General features: G+C 44.6%; 1 long non-coding RNA gene across 1 annotated transcript; it reads right to left on the bottom strand.

The window, feature by feature from the left end:
- Positions 1–258: 258 nt before the first annotated feature.
- On the bottom strand, positions 259–1,619 carry LOC147024054 (uncharacterized). The gene is made up of 3 exons (XR_015059765.1): positions 1,016–1,619; positions 717–774; positions 259–427 (listed from the first exon to the last, which is right to left on the bottom strand). It is a non-coding gene; the product is annotated as an uncharacterized LOC147024054 (long non-coding RNA).
- Between the last annotated feature and the right edge of the window lie 6,265 nt (positions 1,620–7,884).

The following is a 7,884-nucleotide window of genomic DNA, read 5'->3' as shown; positions in this document are numbered from 1 at the left end:
ACACCCCGCCCACACAAGCCCCTCCCACACACACCCCACCCACACAAGCCCCCACCGAAGCCCCGCCCACACAAGCCCCGCCCACACAAGCCCCACCCCCCTCATCCCCCTGTGCGCCCCCACCTTTGACCCACCACCTCCCTCATCCCACCCCCACCCTTCCCCACACACACACATGGGGAGGGGAGGGATGGGATGAGGGGGTGATGGGTCATTGGGGGAGCGCACCTACCCCCCTCCCCCCCAACCCCCCCTCTCTTTACATCTCTTTTATTCTTTTCTTGTAATTCAGAATCAAGTAATTGTAAACAAAACAAATATAATTTATTAATATTGAAAATATTAAATATTCATTTGCGAGAATGTACAATCTTTCCCAGCAATCTTCTTCAGATGCCTTGTGATTTCGAAACTCAGACACCATATTCTGTTTTGAAACAAAAAGTGGATAATAATTAGGTTCTATAAAGATAATTACATGGTAATATGAATAAGCCTCGTTGACCACTGAATTAACACACCAGGAGCCTGTCATCCTTTCAAGGTCAATAAAATGAATTCCAGTGTACTGACAAAACCACGTCCAAACTAATGATGCAACCAACATAAGGCGACATTCTAAAGAGAGAGTGATATTAATAATAATTCAGAAATATTTACCTCCAGAAAATCATGTGTTGTACGAGTGATATTAATAATAATTCAGAAATATTTACCTCCAGAAAATCATGTGTTGTACAAGATTGCTTCAACAGCTGATGTTGTGCGATAGTGCTGAAAAAAAAAAAAAATAAGTCAAGGGTATAGATGAAGAGACAGACAGGGAAAGCAACACACACACACACGCACACACACACATACACACACACATAGACACACACACACGTGCCTCACCATTGGTTTAATTCATTCGAGATCAGAGACCAGTCATTATAAATCATTGGCCTCTTCAATAAGAGCAGAGAGAGGTAGGTAGAAAGACAGACAGAGAGAGAGGCACACACACGTGTCTCACCATTGGTTTAATTCCTTCGAGATGAGAGGACGTGATAAGACTTCATGCCACTCATTGAAAATGTCTTTCAATTCTCTTCTAAAATCATTGATCTCTTCAATAAGAGTATTAATTTCATGAACCACGTCGTGATATGTGAACTCAATTTCTTCCAATGCCCTGTCAGGGAAAAAATATATATATATATCAGAATTATCATGATTTAATTAATAATCATTTGCTTCATCGTTCAAAGAGAAAAGCATACACAAACTTACCAACTCTGTAGTGGGCTGTTGGCTTCATCGGAAGAAATATCGTCCATGCCTCAGTTGTAAAAATGAAAATCCCGTCTGGCAGAAACTTTGTCTGGCGAACCGCTTATAAAGCAACGATGAGGAGATTGCTTAATCATTGGGTGTGGGCACAGGAAATGACAAGCTTCTCTTAATGATCTCATCTGGCCACCGCCCGAGTTGCAAATCGTTTTTGGGCATAAACCACGCCATAAAAGTTTTGATTCAAATGTTTTCAGTTCGTGTTCTGAGATAAAATATAAACACGAGACCTTGTCTCACAGAATAGTTCCTATTTTTTCACAGCATGACAGTCCAAAACCACTTCCTCATTCACACAGCACGGCCGTGTCAAAAACACTTCCTCATTTTCACGGCATGAACTGAAAACATTTGAAACAAAACTTTTTTCTGGCATGGTTTATGTACAAAAATGATTTGCAACTCGGGCGGTGGCCAGATGAGATCATTAAGAGAAGTTTATCATTTCGTAATGGCACAAAAGGGGTATCTTAAAAAATATAAAGATTCAAATGTTTTGTTTTTCAATATTTTAGATGGGGATTATTGTGCAAAGAAAATTAAACTATTGAAGGAATTTGAGAATGAACAAATGTTTATAGGTTCAATGAGTGAGCTAAACAATATGCATTGGTTATTTGATAAAGAGTGTCCCGGGGCTTAGACGTTTCAGATATTTCTTTAGAATCACCTTTAACAAATCTTTATCTTGTTGTATGGGCTATTTGAATAGAGAGCCCCTAGGTTAAAAGGGGAAATAAAAAAATGACCGTTTTTACAGCCATTTTTCCCTGCTGTGCAGGGGTTTGGCTTTTTCTTGAGGCAATGTTTTATGGCCAGATGCCCTTCCTGACACCAACCCTGGTCGCCTCTTACGACACACAGGGATATGGTACACCTATTCTAACCGGGGCATACACCGGGACCAGTACACTGGCACTCATTTCGCCGACCTCGGAAGGATGGCAGGCTGAGTCAACCCCCTGGTGTTAATTCAGCAGCCAACGGGATTTGAACTCAGGACCCTGGGATCCCAAGCCACCACCCTAACAACTAAGCCAACACCAGGCTCCAGGTTAAAAGGGGAGACAAATAAATATACCTTGGGCTAAAAAGGGGATTTATTTTTTCAGGGAAAAAAAAGAAAAATTTCATGGCTGAAAATCCCCCATTCATTTACATGGGGAAAAGTGAGCCAGAACCAGTATTCTTTCCCTACTCACAACCTTTAGAGATACCTTGCACACAAACAAACAAACAAACAAAGAAGAAAGATGTCATGCATGGTACGATACTTGCACAATCCCTAAATGAAACTTGACCTTCATTAAAATTATTGGTGCTTGAATTCAGTGACCTAATATGCAAATCCTCTTGAAATTTCAAGTCAATCGGATGAAAATTGAGGCTTATAGAAGCAGACCTAAGTTGTTGACCTTTGGCCAATCTTGGCCTTTTGACTTGACCTCAAAACTAATGGACTTCTTGCTTGTGACCAACTGCAGCATTTGGTGAGTTTTCGTGAAGATTGGTTTAAAATTTTGACCTGTAGGCGATTGACAAACAAACAGACAAACAGATAGACAGACAGACAGAATCACAAACCAGACCATTCAATATACTTGGGCAATGGGCCACCACATGCAGCCAGTACGACCCTTACGTGCTGTGGAATAGAGTCCACCAGCAAATGGAATTCTGCAGGAGGGATGCGGCTCCATTCTTCCACAAGAAAAACAATCAACTCCACCTGTTTGATGGAACTGCAAAATGCTGTCACAGGCATCATTCCAGAATATCCCATAAATGCTCGATTGGGTTCAGATCTGGTGATTGAGAAGGCCATGACATATCGATAACATCAGTGCCATGCTCGTCAAACCATTGGGCAACCACACATACTCTGTGGATGGGGGCATTGGGGGTTTTATAGCCTCGGCCTTTTTTACTATTAAAAAAGGTTAAAAAAAAGTCACCACAATACAAAAATAACAAGGAATCAAAACAAGAAATCAAGGAACAAAGAACTAAAAGAAAAATAAATCAGAAACAACAAAATCAAAAATCAATAAACAGAAATCAGGAGGTCAAACAATAAGGCAATATCAAAACTATCACCCCACCCTGCTTATTCCCATAGCCTCCACCACCCCAATATGGGGAAAAAGGGGAAGGGGCGGGGAGCTTCTTCTCGGGGAAGGAGAGTGGAAATGGGAACAGGAACAGGTAGGAATGGGGGCGAGTGGGGGGCTGAAGCCCCCCCCACCCCGATGGTCTGGCATGTCCACTCCTGGTTGTACCTGGGCCCTGAATGCCTCCCCCCCCCCCCGAGGAGTGCACAGGGGAGCACTGTACCCCACAGGTACATTTTACCTTGAGTTTTTTTTTCCCATAGATGCCCTGTGGGGCCTTGCCCAGGCAAGCCTTTCTTTTGCCATTGTCCATTTCCCTGGATCACTGATGTTCTGGTAACTGGAGGAGGAGCCGTTACCTTCAACCTCCAGTAGCGGAGTCTCTTGAATGGTGGTCGTTTCCCCAAACCCCTCCACCAGAGAAACCACCCTCTCCCTTATTGTCCTCCACCTCAGTGGGCCTGGCACAACCACATCCAGGTCCTGGTTGCTCTCCTCCTCCTTTGATTCTTCCTTCTTACGCCCATCTTCAACTGGGAGGGGTGGTGGAGGCGGGGGGGGGCATGACAAGCACAGCAGGCACATCCACTACAGTCCCTGGGGCAACTCCTCACCCCTGCCTGCAGATGCATGTATCTTGCTTGCATAGCCCTGCGGGTATGAGCAGAAGGTGTGCCCTGGTTCACCATGGAGGTTGCACTGCACCTGGGCAGAGCAGTGCTCCCTCAAATGTCCCAACCGGCCACATTGAGAGCAAAACTGTTCTTTGCACACAGGCACAAGGTGACCCAGTTGACCGCACCTGCAGCATACTTTAGGCTGGCCCACGTTAAAAAAACATGCCCTGGTCTATCGCGACAAGAATCCCATTAGGGATGTGTGTGACTGTGCCATCCTCCATGACCCGGAGCTTGACGCAATACTGCCGATTCCCAGTCGATATACCCAAACCATTCGGGATAAACAATGGTGGGGGTTTTCCATAACCATAATGCGACAACCAAACTTTTATGTCATAATCTGACATGCTGCCAGTGTAGAGGTGGACCGTCAATAACCCTCTCATGGTCAGAAGGTGCCTCAACCGACCAATCAGCCAGAAACCCAGCTGACCGAGCGGTAGTTCAATGACCCCAGAACTCGGCAAGTATTCCAGAGGATTGGAAGGACACATCAAATCTGCGGGAGAAGATGAGACAGAAAAAAAATTATTCAGCCTTGAACCCCAGCACATCCAACAATACCATCTGACCAAAAACCTCACTTGCTGGAACGGATCCATCCTTCACCAACAAACAGCAGATGCAATTATGGTGCCCGCTCACAATACCGGGGTTCAGGGGAGGGCGGGGAAAAACATAAGGAAAAGCGGGGTAGGGAAGGAGGTGGTGGCAAAGGGAAGTGTGGAGCTCCCTTCCTGTCTTGCGGGCAAGGCCCGCCAGACAGGAGGAAGGCGGGGGAAAAGCAGGAATGGAAGGACAAATGAAAATGCAGGACCAACAGGACAAAAAGAACAAGAATGAGAATTGCTTTGGCATACACGTCCCCTACCGATGTGATATTTCCCACGTCCAAAAAGGGCATAACATGATAAATTGACGAAACGCTCTGAAACTCGAACTTGTTCAGTCACTTATCATAATAATGCCATGTAGCACATTTCAGTTGAAGATGTTAAAGGGTATGGGGAAAAAAGTCTGAAAAACCACAGGTGGGATGGACAGACAGACAGAGAGTAAACCTAAAGTCCCCTCTGGTGAAACCGGTAGGGGACCAATAAGAAAATAAATAGATGAAATGGGGGAAAAAAACGAAAATCGCGAAGAACAAACACAAGGCTAAAAAGCTGCTAAAAAGGCAAAAACTCATCGCTCAGGTTTTATGATGGCCTCAACCTTTATTATAAAAAAAACGTTTAAAAAAAGGCAATAAAAAAGGAAGAGGGTGGGTTCAAATGTGACAGGTAGGGGACTTCTCAGGGAGTGATAGCGGGAATGGTTACAGATAGAGGAGGGGGAGGGAGGGGTTCTGGAGTCTTCCGCCACCTTTTGATTTCCTCCCTTAATGACTCCCCCCTGGCCCAGGATGGGCAGTCCTTACAGGGGGTTAGCTTGATGTGGAGCCATATTTTATACATTGCCGGTATGGCCTTGTCCAGGGGAGCCTTCCATTTGTTCCGACTCCTCCTCCAGCAGTTGTTTTTAACATACCAATCACCTGGGTCGATGTCCTCATAGCCGGAGGAGGAGCTGGTATCTTTGAACTCCGGCAGCGGGGTCTCTTGAGTCGAGGATGTAACCTCTGCCCCCACCACCAGAGCAACCACCTCTTTAAAAGGGTACTTCCCTGCTCCCTCCACAGGCCCGGCACTCGACATAACCACATCCTGGTCCTCATTTCCCCTCTTCCTCCTTCATCTCCTCTACACTCCTCCCCTCTCTCCACCATCTACCCCTCATCCTCCCTTACTGCAGAGGATACACCAGGCACAGGCACGACCACACCTGATCCTGGGGCAACATCCCCACACTCGCACACAGATGTGTGCAACCTGCTCGCATAGCTCTGCAAGCAAGAGCAGAAGGTGTGCCCCTGTAAACCACAGAGGTTGCACTGCACCTTTTGGGTGCAGGACTCCCTCAAATGTCCCAACTGGTCACACTGTGAGCAAAATTCTTCTGTGCACCCAGAGACTAGGTAGACCAGTTGTATGAATATGTGACATACTTTAGGCTGACCTGCATCAAAAAACAACAAAAAAAAATAACTTGCCCACGGTCAATCCCAAAGACTAATGAAAATGCAGGACTAAAACGACAAAAATTATGAGATAAACAAATAGAGAAGATATGGAGAAAACAAAGTGCACAAAACAAACAAAATAAGGCCAACAATCTGCTAAAAAAGAAAAAAAGGCAAAAACTCATCACTGAGGTAGGACACAAAACAGTGTAGGAGGTAACAGTATAGGACACAGATCGCCATCATAATACTTCCAAGAACCATGCTATATATTGATACATGCATGAGAGGGTGTGGCATGTGAGACTGACAGTATTGGGTTGAAGAAGAGGTCACCGATATGGCGACGTACGATGCCAATTGATGCTGCGTTCTATGGTGATCAGTAAAGCCTCCATCTCCTAAACTGTGACTCAACGTCGTCTTACGACAGTGTATACGGGTGATGTATAAGACTGCTTCAGTCGCGCTAAACCTCAGAATGTTTAAACCATCTTTAAAGTCATTTTATTATTAAAATTTAAGTATATACTTGAACACTGCATGGGGTATCATGTTCTATGAACTATGTAGTTAATAAAGTATTTAATTACATTGAACCGAAGTCTCCCAAAAGGTGTTCTTATTATTGAAGCTAATCGTTTTGAAAGTCTAGATATCACCAAACAAGATGAATTATCATGGATCATACTCACCGCTAGAATCAGAATATTTAATAATTGCTTCCTTTTATTTACAAATCGCATTTGAATGAGAGTTTATTTAATCCTTCGATCCAAACTCGTCTGCAGAAACAATCCTTCTCCGCTCGCACATCATCTAATGAAGGTTTGTCGTTTTCATTTTCCTCTTCCATTACAACATTCTGTGGACATTCAGTATAATTATTTCCTTTCATTTACAGTATAGCACAGACTATTTCTCTCAAACGCCATTTACATCATTAGCAATTATGTGTAAAATTCCAAGAAATTGGGTGTAAATAAGATGAAGGGGGGTATAAGATTGGAGGGTCCTGAAGGGATTGAAATAGAGGGAGGAACCGGTGCAGCTAGTCAGTGGGGGACAAGAGACAGAGAGAGAGAGAGAGAGAGAGAGAGAGAGAGAGAGAGAGAGAGAGAGAGAGAGAGAGAGAGAGAGAGAGAGAGAGAGAGAGAGAGAGAGAGAGAGAGAGAGAGAGAGAGAGAGAGAGAGAGAGAGAGAGAGAGAGAGAGAGAGAGAGAGAGAGAGAGAGAGAGAGAGAGAGAGAGAGAGAGAGAGAGAGAGAGCCCTGTCCGTATAATGAGGAGGTGGGAGGATGTTCCTCTGAACCCTGCCAGTTACCTCCCAGGGGGACAAGTTCTGCTAATAAGGTGAAAATAAGTGAGACTGTGAGGATGCAAGGAGACAACAGAGTGGATGAAGGGGTGAAGAGCAAGAAGTTGTAGTAAAGTCGTTGGACAGGAAGTCGACAGAAGGGTTAGTTGAGCTAAAGCAAAGGGTTGTCGGTATAAGCCCTGCGCCATGGCTCTGCCTGAAGAGTTAATAGAACTCGCCTTTGGATCTTGGATCGCTCCCGACTCTGGGTTAACTCCTCTGAGCTTGGAATTTTGCAAAGCCTAGGGTAAGAAGCATGAAGGTATATTACCTTCAGCCCTTCCTCTGCATGCTCTACTTTAATCCCTTATTCTTTATCCTTCACTATCCCTGACGATCATCA

The sequence above is a fragment of the Eptatretus burgeri genome, chromosome 7 (genome assembly GCF_056783735.1).
Source record: "Eptatretus burgeri isolate ZD-2024b chromosome 7, Ebu_testis_v1, whole genome shotgun sequence".
In the NCBI taxonomy this organism is placed as follows: Eukaryota; Metazoa; Chordata; class Myxini; order Myxiniformes; family Myxinidae; genus Eptatretus; species Eptatretus burgeri.
The sequence above is the reverse complement of the archived record's forward strand: the minus strand, read 5'-3'. Positions and strand labels throughout refer to the sequence as shown.